The 17,528-nt window shown below is 34.9% G+C and overlaps 1 non-coding gene across 1 annotated transcript; it reads right to left on the bottom strand.

The window, feature by feature from the left end:
* Positions 1-5,460: 5,460 nt before the first annotated feature.
* On the bottom strand, positions 5,461-5,567 carry LOC136201624 (small nucleolar RNA R71). Its single transcript, XR_010673970.1, has one exon. It is a non-coding gene; the product is annotated as a small nucleolar RNA R71 (small nucleolar RNA).
* Positions 5,568-17,528: the final 11,961 nt, after the last annotated feature.

Here is a 17,528-nt window from a genome sequence, read left to right as displayed (position 1 = left end):
ACTCAACAAGCTAGTCTCATTTGTTAGGTAGATTCATGCAATCAATCACATCAATAATGTGATTCCTAGGTTATTGGGTTACTAACCACATTAGTAACTAATATGCTATTCATATTAATCCCAACCATATTGCCCATTAGTTTATAATAACATGAGTTTACCCATCTAATTACCATAATCTAATTTAAGTATTACCCCATATTCATGAAAACGATTTTTCGATAATTCAGGTGTTACCATAAGACCCCCGAGCTTGAGTTTACTCAACAACCCAAGGGCCCCCAGTACTGCCGACTGAATTATAATATTAGGGAGGGGCAACCGATTTTAATAACTTGCTTATTTACTTAACTTTTAATTAGTGAGGGATTTTATTTTAAGTCTCATAATCTAACCTAGTCTTGATTTGCTTTAGCATACATCAGACACATACATTGGCGTTATGGAGATATTATCTAAATTATTCCGTTGACCCAGAAACGGAATAAAAGGCCAAACCTAGGGAAATACTAACTATTACATATTTCTCTTTAGGTCCTCCGTCTTCTCCATGGCGCCTTGAAATTACATATTAATTTCTATACTACTAAAGAAAACTTCAATTAACTTGAAGGGAATTAGATGAGAGGAGAAATTACAATAGATAGTAGATAGGCAGGACTCGCAGGCCCTATTTCAAAAATACTAAAAGACTAAATAGAGGGTCCAAATATGTCCATAACTCCAAACATACATAGACTCAACTAAATAAATTTAATTGGTTGATTACATAAAATATTTATGTAATATTTAGGTTAATCGCATTAACTTATCAAATCAACTTTCATCCAATTTTAATTCTATCAGTTTCATATCTTCTATATTAAATCTAATTAAATGTATCAATTACATATTAGATTAATACAACTATACAAAACCTTATTTATGAATATCCCGGTTATTTTGATTTTAATTCATTTAATACTTTTGATTTACAAATAGGTAAAAACAAACTTTTAAATAAATTTTCATTCGATAATCAAAACAGAAAACTATTAATTTCTGAAACTTATATATATAAATATATTTAAAACTATTTTATTTTAAAACGGTTTTTGAAACAAATAGGCTTTTACTCGTGTCGGGCCTGCAAAGGGGGCCCGAGACCTAAACACGCTACTGCCGTTTGGCAGCAGCGCCGCGGCTGGCCGTGGTTGCCTTACGGCAGCGACGTCCAGTTGCAAAACGGTTGCTGCCGCGAGGCAGCAACCGTGAACAGTAGTTATATATATATATATATATATACATCAGTATTAAAACGGTTTTAAAACGATTTTCAGAAAATAGGAAAACCTTTCAAAGATTTTCTGTTTTATCTTTAGAATTAATAAAACTAACTTTTATCAATCTAACTATAAAACTAATAGATTTTGTCACAATGATTATCAACCAAAATAATTAGGAATATATGCATAATCTATTTTAATTAACAATTAATTAAAACTTATTTATCTTTAGAGTTAATCAATCAAAACAGTTTCGTTAATTAACCTAACTATAAATATTTATTCAATCTGATTGAAAAAACCTTTTAATTTTCATATATGAAATAACGGATTTAACGTAGGCTCTGATACCACTGAAGGAAAATAGGCTAACGTTTGGCAGCGAAAATATAAAATTTTAACCTTTTTCCATTAACCCAAGATCCGTTAATCGTTATTTCATATAAAGAGGGATAGAAGGAAATACCTTTCGAAGTTCTATCTACCGTTGCGATCGAAGTGCCCATAACTCTTACTCCGAGTTCCCGAGCACAAGACAAAAAACACAATTCAAAATTAAGTTAGAACTCAACCGTGTAAAAACAATCAAGAATAGATTGTCTCTAATTAATCAACACAAGATCAAGGAATAAGAGAAAGAGATGAAATTCGATCGAATTGGAAGGAAGCGGTGAATGATCTCGTCCTCAACAAGGGGTCGAAATTCTCTCTCTTCGGTAGACTAGGGATTGGCCGAAATTCACATATTAGGGGGTATATATACTCTCTTGTATCTAAACCCTAGTTAGATAGAATTAGGTTACTGAATAAGAATTTAATTCGGAATAAAATTCTTATTAGTTATTATCTATAATTATATCTAAATATAAAGATAATAATAATAACCTTATAGGATAATAATAGAATCAATTTAATCTCATTAAACCTCCTAACTTATTTATCCTTTAATTAATTTAATTCACAATCATAATCTAATTAGAATTGTTAAAATCAAATTAATTATTTATGTATTTTACATACATAAAATCTCCCCCCTATGTACTGGGCCTTAATGGACTCAGTTGGGCTTCCATCAATTAAGTAACATCTGTTTCTCTTTTGGGCTCCAAGTCTTATGTGTGACCCATTAGGTTCTTATTGCTTCTAGCCGTATGCAACTATTAAATTAATTTTCTCAGAATTATATTTAATCTTTGCATAACGGAATGAGTACGCGAAATGTGTTTTTGGCAAATCCGAAACATTCCCCTAGAGCTATAAGAAGACAGGTTGATTCTGTCGTTGACCTTTCCGTATTAGTTACAGTATAATTCGATCCTTTATCAACTACATCCTTGAACTGAATCTTATGACTATGGATAATGTCAAGTCACATATAGCGAGACGTTCGTTTTACTTGTACAGGCCGAGTTAACTCCAATTAGATAGGTTAAGTGAAATCTGTATTTCAAGTCTTAAGCTATCACCTTGCAAGGATTTAGAGTCAAGTCTTCCACAAGCGATCCTTGGACGTATCTCCCATTTATCGGGAGTGACAAATGCTCAATCCAATGTATAACTATCCTGCAATTACTTCCTATGATACCCAACATCTGCCGTTCACACCCCAGAGTCATCTCTGTTACGGATCGTGTTACAACAGGATCAAAGCATCACATTCCATAATCCAGAATCACTAATTAACATTCCTTTGAGTCTTAGGATTACTTATACCTATTAATACCAATGAGATGAACATGTGACAATGATGAATCTACCCATCCTGTTATCTCAAGTCGGGCCCCCAATCCTAATGAACTCCCTTTCATCGGATCCATGCAACTGTCCAGATATCTGCATATCTGAAGCTTGTGAGATCAGCTCTTTGTCTCGACAGAAGACATTGTTACATGCAAGTCTCAGTAGTGATATGTCAATCCTATTTCTAAACATATTACTTGACTTGGGGTGGTTTTAAGTTTATTAGTTTATTATAAAGTTTCGTCTCACTTCATGCTTGTATGAACACTTTATAATCACTTTAAACAAACTTAGGGATTTCTTTTTATTAGACTTATTTAGTTCTTAAAAGAGGTTGCCTTTATATAGTTATGAAACCATATCTTATTAAAACAAATGACATAAAGAACACTTCATTTATATTTAGTTCATATCCTAGAACAATTGTCTATAGGACACTAAACCCCAACATGATGGATCAAAAACGCAGGAAAACCCCTACGAAAAGAGTCAAAGACGAAGAAAATCAAACGCACCAAAACGAGGACGGGAAACAAAGTCGGAGATGGGAATAAACTCCCATGTCGTGACCGAGATTCCCTATTCTCGGTCGCGACACGCGTCCTCCAGGTCTCTTTCTCCTCCGTTTTTGAAGAGCAAAAATTGGTCCCTAATCTCGGCTGAGATTCCCAATTCTTGGTAACATCAGATTTCCTGTCGATACAATGTACACATGTTCGATTTCAAAGAAACGCGTCCGTTCGAGTGGATAGAAACGTCTCTTCACAGCAGACACGTCCCCTAGACACGACTCTTCAACAACTATAAATAAAGAGTTGATTTCAGAGTTGATATATAGATTTTTTAGTTAAGATTAAGTACAGAATTTATGCAGAAATTGAGTCAAAACGATTCAGAGTTAGAAGTTCGATTTTGTAAAAACGATATGAGGTACACACATTGTTTATCAAATAACAAACACAGTAGCATTTAGATTTAGATTAAGATCTGTTTGTAGATTAGTTTACATTTTGGTAGTAGAAGAACCGTCTCTATTCCGAAGATTCAGCGAGAAGATTAAGTAGCGGCTTCGACCCCGGAGCCTGACAAACTCTAACGAGGTTTGAGGAAGGATTAACAACCCGGACTCACTAAGTCCTCTTGAATGCTTCCATACTTTTTATTCTCTGTAAACTTGTATCAAATTCACATTTCATCTAATAAAGTTTATTCGATTCAATATAATTTTATGTAGCACTTTGGTAAAAGATCTGAAGTGAGTTCTGGTGTTTTCATTAAAACGTAGTTAAATTCAATATCTTTAAAGGAAACTTTGTTGAACACTTAGGCAAATTCATTCTTTAAGAATTAATTTGGTTAAGGTAGCAATCTAACCCGACCGTAGGAGGATTGTCTGCGGTTCAAAGCCTTTTAATTGAAAAGAGTTTACATTATTACACTTTCTTAATTTTACAAAGTTTAAAGTTGTTTTCTTTGCTTAATGCAAACGAACACAATAAATCTCTTATTTTAAACACTAAACGTTTCTGTTTTGTAATTCATGTTCAAAACAGAGTTGATTTCTAACATTCTACATATTCTAACTTAATTTTTATTCAATCAATCTCAAAACCAATTTCAAATAATGATTATCTATTTTTATAAACCTTAAGTCGTATTTAAACTACACATTAATAAGTTTTTGTTGAAAAACGTTCCCTGTGGGATCGATATCTTTTTATTACTACAAGCGAAACCGTGCACTTGCGGAAATCGCTCAACAAGTTTTTGGCGCCGTTGCCGGGGAACGCCAAAATTTTTGACAAAAATTTAGATTTTTCGTGTTTTATTTCGAATCTAGGTTTATACATACTTATTTCAACTTTTATATTTTATTTATTTTTATTTACTAACATATTTATTTTTCAAATTCTGTTTTGAAGGAACTTTTGGTTCATGCAAAAATTTCCAGTTCATGCGCAGTTCTCGAAGTTCATGCATTCCACCAAACCCATTAGATCCAGAAATTGAAAAGACAATTAAAAAGAAAAAGGAAGACAAGAAAAACAAAGAAAAAGAAAATTCCGAGCCAGAAAAAATGGCAGATCCACCAACACTTATGGATTACGCTAGGCCAGGAGTGGCCAGTGTAACCACTAGTATAGTTAGACCCAGAATAAACGCAAACCAATTTGAAATTAAGCCAGCTTTGCTTAATATGTTGCAAAATAATTTAACATTTTATGGGTTACCTAACGAAAATCCTAACGCCCATTTGACAAATTTTCTCGAAATTTGTGACACTTTCAAAATACCAAATGTGACTGCCGAAGCAATCAAACTTCGATTCTTTCCTTTCACTTTGAAGGATAGAGCCAAAGAGTGGTTAACTTCTATGCCAGCTGCAACATTTGAAACTTGGGACCAATTGGCCCAAGCATTTTTATCAAAATATTTCCCTTTAGCAAAAACCGCAAGAGTCATTAAAGAGTTAACATCTTTTTCTCAGAATGATAATGAAACTCTTTAAGAGGCTTGGGAACGTTTTAAAGAACTTCAACTTTTATGCCCACACCACCAATTACCTGATGCACTTTTAATGCAAACATTTTATAATGGGATTAATCCCACAACTAGAGGATCATTAGATGCTATGTCAGGAGGATTGTTTATGAAGAAGACATCCGCCCAAGCAAGAGAACTTTTGGAGGAAATGGCAATCAACAGCAGTATGTGGCCCGCAGAACGTGGACACATACCGGTGGCAAAACTAGCATCCTCAGCCACATCATCCGTTAAAGGTATAGTGAATCTCGATCCCGTCTTGATGTTACAAGCCCAATTTTCTGCCTTGTCGCACAAAATTGATAGGTTTATGGCACCGTGTGATGCCAATGGTAATCCAATCCCAACGGATGTGGATTACGAAGGTATGAGCGAGATCGAGCAAGTAAATTTTGTTCAAGGACAAAACCAAACTAATAATCCTTACTCTAGTACTTATAATTCTGGATGGAGGAATCATCCTAACTTTAATTGGAGAGATAATAATAATAATGCAAATGCTAATCAAAATCGTACCAATAATTATCAAAATCAATCAAGAGATACGATTAGCACTTTATCTTCTAAAATCGACAAATTTATAGATGCTATCGGTGGAAAAATAAGTAATCACGAAGATGGTTTTAAATGGATCGAAAATAAATTCGATCAGCTTATTAAAAACCACTCATCTAGCATCCATAATTTGGAGGTTCAAATTGGAAAAATTGCTAAATCAATTCCATCTCGAAAAGAGGGAAGTCTTCCCAGCCATACGGAAGAAAATCCGAAAGAGCATGTAAAGGCTATCACTCTTCGTTCAGGGAAAAATTAATTAGGTCCGGAAATGCCCGGAAATTCTACTATACCAGGAACTGATTTACCAACGAAATCCAAAGAAGATATATTAAATGCAAAAAGTTCACATATGGACTTAAGTACAAAAACTTTTGTACCCAAACCACCATTTCCACACAAAGTCCGAAATAAAGACTATGAGAAACAACTTTTAACGTTTTTGGATAAACTTAAAAATTTGCATATTAATTTAACATTTATGGATGCGATAACGCAAATTCCTAACTGTGGTAAGTTCTTAAAAGATTTGATTTCAAAGAAGATCAGTTGGGAAGGAATTTCATCCATATCGCTAACTGAAGACTATAGTTCAATTGTGTCAAGCAATTTGCCCACTAAACTCAAAGATCCCGGATGTTTTACCATCCCGTGTAAATTGGGAGATATTGAATTCCCAAGTTGTCTTTGTGATTTAGGAGCAAGTATTAACTTAATGTCGTTGTCTATTTTTAACAAATTAGGTTTAGAAGAAGATATCAAGCGTACCAACATGGTTTTGCAATTAGCGGATCAAACCACTAAGAGACCATATGGTATAATTGAGGACGTTTTAGGGGTAAATTTCATCAATGGTTAAATCACACTTTAGTGTACAACCTTCAATTTGTCTCACTAATATGTACGAACTTAGGGGTGACCTCCAACTGTGGTGTATAGCAGGTAAAAGTGGCCAGTCAACGCCTGGTCAATGCGCCACCTCAGCCCACCATATATATAATGACTAAAATACCCTTCTCCCTAAAAAAATAATAATAATTAATCTCTCCTCCTTCGTTCAACTCTCTTTCTATTTTTCCCATGACTTTTTTCTCTCTCTAACTCTCCTCTCTCACTCTTTCTCTCTCTAATTCAATAACCCTTTTCACCATTATTTCCATCAGATTACTCTGACCTTCCTTTCCAATTTATCTTTGCCTTGCTTCTTTTCTTCTTCTTCATTACTCCTATTTTTAAGGCATAAACAGTTTATTTCCACATTTGCATCTCCAAGCTTTTGGATAATACTCTAATGGCTTCTTCTTTTCTTCTTCTTTTTATCTTAATTAAGGGATGAAAGATCAAAAATCCAACTAGAATCAACCATTTTAAGTGCAAACTCAAAGATCCATAGAAGAGCTGGTATAAATTCTACCCATATCTCACCCCTGCTCATCAATTATTCAGTTTGTTTTATCCTTCTTTAGCATTTTTTTACCGGAATATAATGAAAATTTATCATCCCAATGCAATGCTGGAACTCGAATACACACTATTATTTCTAGATTGAGGTTATTGAATTCGTATGATTCAGACTCAAATTAGAAACTAACCCTCTCATTATCTCAGATTAAAGGTATAAACAGAACATTGGTAAATATATAGAGAAGGAATTGAAGATTTCCAATGTTAAATATATAAAACAAAATAAGGTTTGAGTCATTGAATCAAGTAAAACCAAACAAGATTCATAAACTTAAGTTATGGTCCAACTTGAATATAAAATAATAAATCAAGAGTTGAAAGATGAGGAAATAAATAAATGAGGATTTGATGATATTGGATAAATTTGGAACAATATTGAATGAAGAAACTAATTCAAGACAACAAATAAATCTGCAGTGGTAGGCATAAATTAAATGTCACGATCGCGTATTCTACGGTACTGAGCAGCATCAAGGTCTTAATACTCTATTCCATCAATGTTTAGAATTTATATGGGTAGAGTTGTCCTCACTTGTTGAAAAAAAAACAGAAGAGAGATAAAAAAATGAGGGAGGAAAATAAATAGATTAATTTTCTTCAATACAGATCTAAAAATCCTTTGAAGAGAGATGTTAGAGATAGAAAGAAATTGAGGGAAGAAGATGGAGAAAGGGAAGGATATGAGTAAAATAATAAGGGTATTTTAGACATTTCAATGTTAGGGGTCCCATGTTTTTAAATGGGAGAGATGAAAAAAAGATGATGTGGCGCGTTGACTTGTGTTGACCGGTCATTTTAACCGGCCATACACCAAAGTGGAAAGTCATCTATAAGTTCGTACATATTAGTGAGACAAATTGAAGGTTGTACACCAAAGTGTGAAATGGGGCAAAGGTTGTACATCACTGATGAAATTTACCCGACGTTTTAGTTAAAGTTGATAAATTTATTTTTCCTACCGATTTCGTTATATTAGACTTTGCATATGACGTTAATTGTCCACTAATTTTTGGTAGACCGTTTATGAACACGGGACGTGCATTAGTCGATGTATCGGAAGGGAAAGTAGTTTCAAGGATTGGAGAAGATAAGATCGAGTTTAACATGAATAAAGCGATGAAATATCCTATAGAAGAATTCGCTTGTATGAAACTAGACTTGATTGAAGAATGTGTTAATGACATTGTTCAAAAAGAAGAAATAATAGAACGTATAATGGGAGAAGAATTAGAAGATAAGGACCCAGAGCCTTTGATTCGAGAAGATGGACCAATTTCGCCTTCAATTGTAGTACCCCCTAAATTAGAACTTAAAGAGTTACCAAACCATTTGAGGTATGCTTTCTTAGGCGAAGGCGATTCTCTACCTATAATTATCTCTAACAAGTTAACTAAAGATCAAGAAGAAAAATTGAAAGAAGTTGTTAGAAATAGGATAGGAAGTATGGGATGACAAATTTCAGACTTAAAAGGAATTAATCCTAGTATTGTAATGCACAGAATTCACTTAGAAGAAGATAAGCCACCTAAAGCGGATAGGCAAAGACGCTTAAATCCGAACATGAAAGAAGTAGTCAAAAATGAGATTACTAAACTTTTAGACAATGGAATCATTTATCCTATTTCGGATAGTGAATGGGTTAGTCCAATTCATTGTGTACCTAAAAAGGGAGGAATAACTGTAGTAAGGAATGACGAAGGAAAATTAATTCATACACGAACCACCACCAGTTGGAGGGTTTGTATAGATTATAGGAACCTAAACAAAGCAACCAGGAAAGATCATTTTCCTCTACCCTTCATTGATCAAATGATCGAAAGGATAGCTGGCCATTCTTTTTATTGTTTTCTCGATGGGTATTCCGGATTCTTTCAAATATATATTTACCCGGATGACCAAGATAAAACAACCTTCACATGTCCTTATGGAACCTTTGAATATAGGAGAATGCCCTTTGGTCTATGTAATGCACCAACAACATTTCAACGTTGTATGACTGCAATTTTTAACGATTTCATTGAAGATATCATGGAAGTTTTTATGGATGATTTTTCAGTTTACGGAGATTCTTTTGATGCATGTTTGGAAAACTTAGATAAAGTATTGTCTAGATGTGAAGAAACGAATTTAGTTTTAAACTGGGAAAAGTGTCATTTCATAGTTGACGAAGGAATTGTTTTAGGTCATAAAATATCTGAAAATTAGAAGTGGATAGAGCAAAAACTTCAGTGATAGAAAAATTACCCCCTCCAACTACTGTTAAGGGAGTACGGTCATTTTTAGGACATGCAGTTTTTTACAGAAGATTTATTAAAAACTTTTCTGTAATTTCCAAACCACTTACTAATTTGCCCATGAAAGATTCAACCTTTTATTTTAATGAAGATTGTGTTAAAGCGTTTGAAACATTAAAAACAGCTTTAGTTAGTGCACCAATAATTGCTAAACCCGATTGGGATTTACCTTTTGAAATTATGTGCGATGCAAGTGATTTAGCTCTAGGATGTGTTTTAGGTCAAAGGAAGGATAAGAAGCTTCATGTTATTTATTATGTCAGACACACTTTGTCCAGTGCACAGTTAAATTACACCACAACCGAAAAAGAAATGCTAACGGTAGTTTTTGCATGTGATAAGTTTAGGTCGTATCTGTTAGGATCTAAAGTTATTATATATACCGATCATGCAGCTTTAAGGTATCTATTTGCTAAGAAAGATGCAAAACCGCATCTTATTAGATGGGTTTTGTTATTACAAGAATTTGACATTGAAATTAAAGACAAAAAGGGAGTAGAAAACCTTGTCGCCGATCATCTACCAAGACTTGAAGATGAAAACGGTCCTATCGGTGAAACTGTCGGTATACGAGATGATTTCCCCGATGAATATCTCTATCAAATAAAAAGTGTCATTTTGCCATGGTATGCGGATATTGCTAATTATCTCGCAGCTCGTATTGTTCCGGAAGGATTAAACTCCCAACAAAAGAAGAAATTCTTTTTCGATATTAAAAGATATTTTTGGGAAGATCCTTTCTTGTTCAAAACATGTGGTGATGGTATAATTAGGAGATGCTTTAGTGAAGATGAATACGAGTCTATAATGTCAGAATGCCATTCAAGTTCTTATGGAGGGCATAACGGCATTAGTAAAACAGTAGCTAGGATATTAGAATGCGGATTCTTTTGGCCTATGTTGTTTAAAGACGTTTGTTCATTTGTTATTCGGTGTGACAAATGTCAAAGAACCGGGAATTTAGGAAGGAAATATGAGATGCCTCTCACAAACATGTTAGAAGTTGAAGTCTTCGACGTGTGGGGGATCGATTTCATGGGTCCTTTTCCCCCTTCTTTTGGTAAAACTTATATATTAGTAGCCGTAGATTATGTTTCAAAGTGGGTTGAAGCAATTGCAACCCCGACAAATGATGCTAAGGTTGTCGTTAAGTTTCTTGATGATATATTTTGCAGATTTGGAGTCCCTAGAGTCGTAATAAGTGATGTATTCATAAACCGAAGTTTTGAATCACTTATGAGAAAGTATGGAGTACACCACCGCGTATCTACGCCATACCATCCTCAATCGAATGGTCAAGCGGAGATATCAAATAGAGAACTCAAGTGGATATTAGAGAAAACAGTTTCGTCTTCGAGAAGAGACTGGTCTAGTAAACTTAACAATGCGTTATGGGCATACCGTACTACATTTAAAACACCTATAGGAATGACACCGTACCGACTTGTGTATGGAAAAACTTGTCATTTACCAGTAGAATAAGAGCATAAAGCTTATTGGGCTATTAAAGCACTTAATTACAATTTACAACAAGCAGGTAAGAAACATTTATTCGACTTAAACGAGTTGGATGAATTACGTCATTTATCTTACGAGAATGCAAAAATATATAAAGAGAAAGTGAAAAAATGGCACGATGCCAAAATTAAAGTCAAAAGCTTTAATGTTGGAGACAAGGTGCTGCTGTTTAATTCACGACTCAGATTATTTCCAGGTAAGCTTAAGTCTAGGTGGTCAGGACCATTTTTCGTCGTTAAAACTTTCGACTATGGATCCTTAGAACTTGAGGGGCCTAATGGAGTTCGTTTTAAAGTTAACGGTAATAGATGCAAAATTTATTATGAAAACGCTCCAATTAAGGAAATTAAGTTTATAACGAAATTTTATGAAAATTAATTTGTTAATTTTCATACATTTTTGTTGTTGTTTAGCTTTTAATTTTAATTTTAAATTTAGTTTTTATTTTTCATTTTATTTTGTTTTATCTATTTTTACACATTTCATTTTTATGATTTTAGTTTTTAGATGAGTGTATATCAAGTTTAAAATGCATAAAAATATATTTAAGTCATGTTTTTAATCAGATTTTAGGTAATTAATATGAATTAGAAGAAATTCAGAAATCTCGGTTGAGATTTCAGGAATCTCAGTTGAGATTCAGCACTTTCAAAAATTGTCTAAGTCAGGAAGGTATTTTTCTGATCTTACCGAGAATTTAAAATCTCGGCCGAGATTCAGAGAAAGGGGTTTCGACGCCTGATTTCCAAGAGGAAATCAGCGTGTCGCGATCGAGATTCGGAATTCTCGGTCGCGACACGGGTCGTATCAAACATGTATCTTTCTTTTCTTCTTCAGTTCATGCACGATTGCTGTTCAACTCGAAAAATTGAGTTTCTTCAAGTCCAAGAGGTCTAATTTGATGCCTTTTCGTAACAAAAAGACACATTAATTCGTCCTATTATTCCTATAAATCATCAGAGAGAAGCAGAACTCTTTTTATTATTCTTTTCATCTCTATCAGACACAATTCTGACTTCTTCTCAAACTTATTTTCAAACACTTTTCACAAAGTTCAGAAATTTTTCTCGTTTCAAAAACCATGACTTCGAGGCGCCAATCTTCCAAGAAGATCGCTGCTGCACGTAATAAGCATCTTGACTTGTCAGAACGCTACGGTGCACCATTTCCCATTTATAACCATGATAAGGGCCGCCGTTATTATCAACTTCGCTACACATTCTTTGTAGGAATGTTGTATATGGATGAGTTCTTAAATAATGAACTCGGAATTAGCGAAGATATGGATCGCTACTTGAGGAATTGGGCTGGACGAAGTTTGTTCAAATGAAGTTTCCTATAATTGGAGACTGGATTCTCGAATTTTTCTTTACAGTACGCTTCATGAATAAGCGTCGGGTTCGTCTGAGTTTTCGCAAGGATGGCGAAACCTTTACGTTCGGATACCCTGAATCACATGCCTGGTTTGGTTTCCCGCCAAGGGATACAACCAAACATCATCCTGGCAGAGATATGACATTTAGAGACATTTGGAGAATGTTAACCGGTTTCTGGCGTTTCAATCCACGTCTCGCCTATAACAAGTCCATCTACTCCAATTCCATGTTATATCTACACAAGTTTATGTGCCACAGTTTATTTGGACGCACTTTTAGCAATGTTGTCCAAGACACGGACTTGTACATTTTAGGTGATATTTTCCAAGGCAACACCGTTGATTCTTCCAAAATATTGATGGAGGGTCTTGTTGCTGCTTCTCGTTCCAAAGACAAGAAGATTGGTTTTGGCAATATCATCTGTGGAATAATTTTCGGGGCCAAAGGAACTATTTCTGTTCCTTGGAGCGATGCTGAATCCTTTCCAACTTTGGATTATGAATTTTTGGAAAGTGAGGGCCTCGTGAAACGTATCTTTAGGGTTGGTTCGCGATTTCTTTCTGTGGAAGAGAGACAGATCTTTGTGCAAGCGAAGATTGATCGTTATAGGGCCATGCGAATCCCAATACAACAGGATGAGTATTTAGATTAGTTTAGTTTATTTAGGTTTTGTCGTTTGTATATATTTGTGTTTGGTTTTATTTTTATTTTTCTTTGTACCTATGTTTTGTTCATTTTTGTACTTACGAATTATGAATAAAAAGTTCAATTCATTTCTTGCTTTCATTCTTCATTTTTGTTATATCTTTGTTCCAATTTTTATGTGATTGCCACTAAATTTATAGGAATCCATTTAATATTAATGACTTATAATAGTTATTGAAATAAAGGACATAATAAGACGTTTTTATAAAATCATTTCGGGTTACTTTTTCTAAATGAAATTATATAATCTTTAATGATGATTATTCATATATATCAGTATGAAATTATTGAACTGAAACACATAACTTCTAATATGTATTGGTATCATGATTCATTAATTTATTTGAGTTTTTATATTTAAGTTTAAACCTTACATTTACACTTACATGAACTTCCATTAATTACATTAAAGATGATTCATTTACCTTATATGATTCATTAATTGTTCATTAACTCTATTTAAGGCCTTTAATGATTCATCATTCACATTTAATAAGGGTAAACCTTTGGTTTTCCTTGTATTTAATGTTTTAAACTTGTGTTTTTAAGTTCAGGTACGCTTTTATTCAATTACAGGACATATTTACCCAGAAAAATTGAACAAACGAAGTTTTTACGCACATTTTGTCACTGACAGACGCAGAATCTCGGCCGAGATTATTGAATCTCGGTAAGTTCAGCGAAAACAGCCAAATTCGAAGGGATTTTCTCCCAGAATTTATCGTGTCGCGACCGAGATTCTGGATTCTCGGTCGCGACACACTACCTGTAGGTGGGATTAATTCCAGATTTTGCTCAAATTTTGAGCCTATTCCTATTCCTACTCTACCTATACACTTCTATTTAATCCTATATATACCTACCCCTTACACAAACATCAAATCACCTCAAATTTTACCCAATCCCTCACTCTAAACTCTTCCGAATACACAACTTTTACTCTTCCCAATTTATTTATTACCCATTTCAAATCATTTTATTCATTACCTTATTTTCTCTTTCACGCTTTCACAATTTCCATTCCTAAACAATTTCAAGCTTTAGCTTTCTCTCTATTTTCTCTTCTTCTTTATTCTCAAACACCAAACCAACATCATGCCTAGAACCAAAGTTTCCGGCCACAAGCCAAAGGTCACCGAAGCCAATCGTCTTCGTATACGTTACGGAGCCTATTTCGATATTGCTTCCGAAGAAGAAGGCCAACGGTTTACTTATTTTTCTAACTCAAAGATGGAATATGTCGACATGCCTTTTCTACACTTTGATTCGGTAAGAGAGTTGTCTTTCTCTACTCGGGTTAATGGTTTCCTTGATGCTCTAGGTTGGCATACTTTCTCTACCATGAAATTCCCTCACAATGATGAATTTATCATTGAATTTTTGGTTACCTTAAAATATGATAAAAGGAGGAAATGCATCAGTTTTAGGAACAATAGTGTGACATATACAATTGATTATGAGGCAATGGGCAATATGTTCGGGTTTCCAACGAGTGATTTTGTTGATAGGCCTAGGGAAGTTGATTCTGACACTATTTGGCATGTACTTTCGGGACAAGCCTATTTTAATCCCAAAAACACTTCAAGCAAAATGATTCGGGATAACTGTCTGTATTATTTTCATAAGTTTCTGAGATTTTAATTATTTGGACAAGTTGAAAGCTCCAAAGTTCAAGTTCGGGATTTGTTTGTGCTTGATTGCTTGTTAAAAGGTCTTAGGGTTGATAGCATTGGAATGCTATTTGATAATCTATATCGTGCTTCTAAATCACACACTAAGCAAGTACCTCTAGGAAATTTTATTACTGGCTTAGTGATGGGTGCATGTGGGGAATTAGAGGATTTTGATATTACCTCCTACCATGGATATATCCCTCTTTTGGATATTTCGGCCCTTGACCGAGCTCAGTTATTGGTTAATTCACGTCCTCCCCGTTTTTGTTTCATATGAGTCACGTATTGCACATCTTAGTGGTAATACGGGAGGAGGAGCCTCGAGTTCACAACATGTAGGTACCGAAGAAGGCGATGCGGATGAGGCGGATGAAGAAGCTCGTGATGCACCACAAGCACCACATGATGATGATCCTATTGATTTGAGGAGGATTTGGAACCAAATGAATGCACATAATCGGCAATTGAATTTGCGATTAGATGATATGGTTGAGAGCAACAATGAGTTGAGTGCCCGATGTTGAAACACCTTTCCACATAATTTTGATTTGACAAAATAATTTAAGTTAATCCATGATTAAGACAATTAAATTTAAGTGCTTTGATTTAATTGTACTAATGTGTTTGTTCAATGTTAAGTACAAAAATATTTATAAGAACAGGAATCAAGTAAGACAGAACTTAGTCAGCATGATAACATAGCACGGGCTGAGTAAAGAATAACTCAGTACGAAAGAAGGAAAAGTCTTCTTCATTATCGAAGCTTACAAATGAAGCTGATCACAGAAGCTGAGTAGAAAGCAATTCAGCATGAGAGAAGAGAAGTCTTCTTCAGAACTATATCTTGCAGAACGAAGCTGGCCTTGGAAGTTGAGTGAAAAAGCAACTCAGTATCGGAAATAGCAACAACGGCTATCAAAGTCAAGCTATGTGTTTTTCAGGACAGCACCAATGATCTGTTTGCTAAAAGACAAGATCCGACAGAGATCTGCGCTAAATCAGAAAGCTTTGGAAATATGCATGGATACAGTTTCGAGACGCATGGGTCAACTGTCTGCTAGCTAAAAGACGAAATCTGTGCTAAAAGTCAAACCTGCGAGAAGAAGACAAGCCTGGTGCCTGCCGAATTCAGACGACAGGATTGGCCTGCAAATCTGAAGCTGACCAGAACAATGACGCAAGCAAAGAGCCGTAATTCAACGGTTAGATCTGAATTCAAATGATTGTGTCTTCAGATTTCAACTATAAAAGGACAAGTACACTTCTTGGATCCTTTGCCGAAATACAAGAGAAAAAGAGCATACATACAAAGCACATCAAAACAAGAAAAAGATCTTACACCAAATTTCTATCTTTGTGTAAAAGCTAGAGTGATTTAGTAATCATCTAAAGTGTTCTTTGTCTGAAAAAGAACAAGTTTGTATCAAATGTAACATTGAGAGAGTTGTGCTGAGTATACGGTTTTAAGTACTCAGCGGTAGAGAAATCTAGGTGTTCGGTTATGGCACTTAGTAGGAGTTGAGTAGACGAACAGAGGACGGTACTCTTGCATATTCAACTGCCTTGTAAACGGTTTGTGCTCTACCTTTAAAGAGCTCAGTATTGGATTGAAAAAGCCCGGAGGAATTCTGGGGACTGGACGTAGGCGGAGAGGCCGAACCAGGATAAGTCGTGCTGAGTAATTTCTAACTCTCTCTCAATATATATCTGTATGTATTGCTTGCTATATTTAGTATATAAATTGTTTAAGCTGACACTGAGTAAATCAGAGTGCTGAGTTGGAAGCTGACCACAAAAGTGTCATTTCCCAACTCTCAAGTAAAACAGTTCTAGTCAGTATCTGACTAAAGCCGTCTTACGCATCGCTCGGCCGTGCTGACCAAAACTGAGTTGTGAAACTCAAAGAATTATATTAAGTCAGTATAATTAAAACAAAAAAAAGAAAAAGTTATATTAGTTCCTAACCCCCCCCCCCCTTTGGAACTAATTACACGGGACCAACAAGTGGTATCAGAGCCTAATAGCTCACTACTCAAAGATATAACTATCTTGAGCTGATCCCGATAAATGGCCGAGAACAGCACTCATTTCCTTCCAGGGAACCAAACAACACAGATACTCACTGAGGGATTATCAATTAGTCGGCCTCCCTTGTTTTTCGGATCAAATTATACATTTTGGAAAAATAGGATGAAGAACTTTATTCAAGCTACAAACATGAGTGCGTGGCTTGCGATAGTTCAAGGCCCACATGTGCCGTATAAAACTGTTGACAACGAAAAGGTTGTTAAAAGTGAAACTGAGTGGTCAGAAGATGACCTTAAAAAATTACAAAATAATGCTTCGGCTATCAATATGCTTCATTGTGCGCTAGATGCTGCAGAGTACAACAAA

This window comes from Euphorbia lathyris, chromosome 7 (assembly GCF_963576675.1).
Source record: "Euphorbia lathyris chromosome 7, ddEupLath1.1, whole genome shotgun sequence".
Taxonomy (NCBI): domain Eukaryota; kingdom Viridiplantae; phylum Streptophyta; class Magnoliopsida; order Malpighiales; family Euphorbiaceae; genus Euphorbia; species Euphorbia lathyris.
This window is presented reverse-complemented; position numbering and strand designations above follow the sequence as displayed.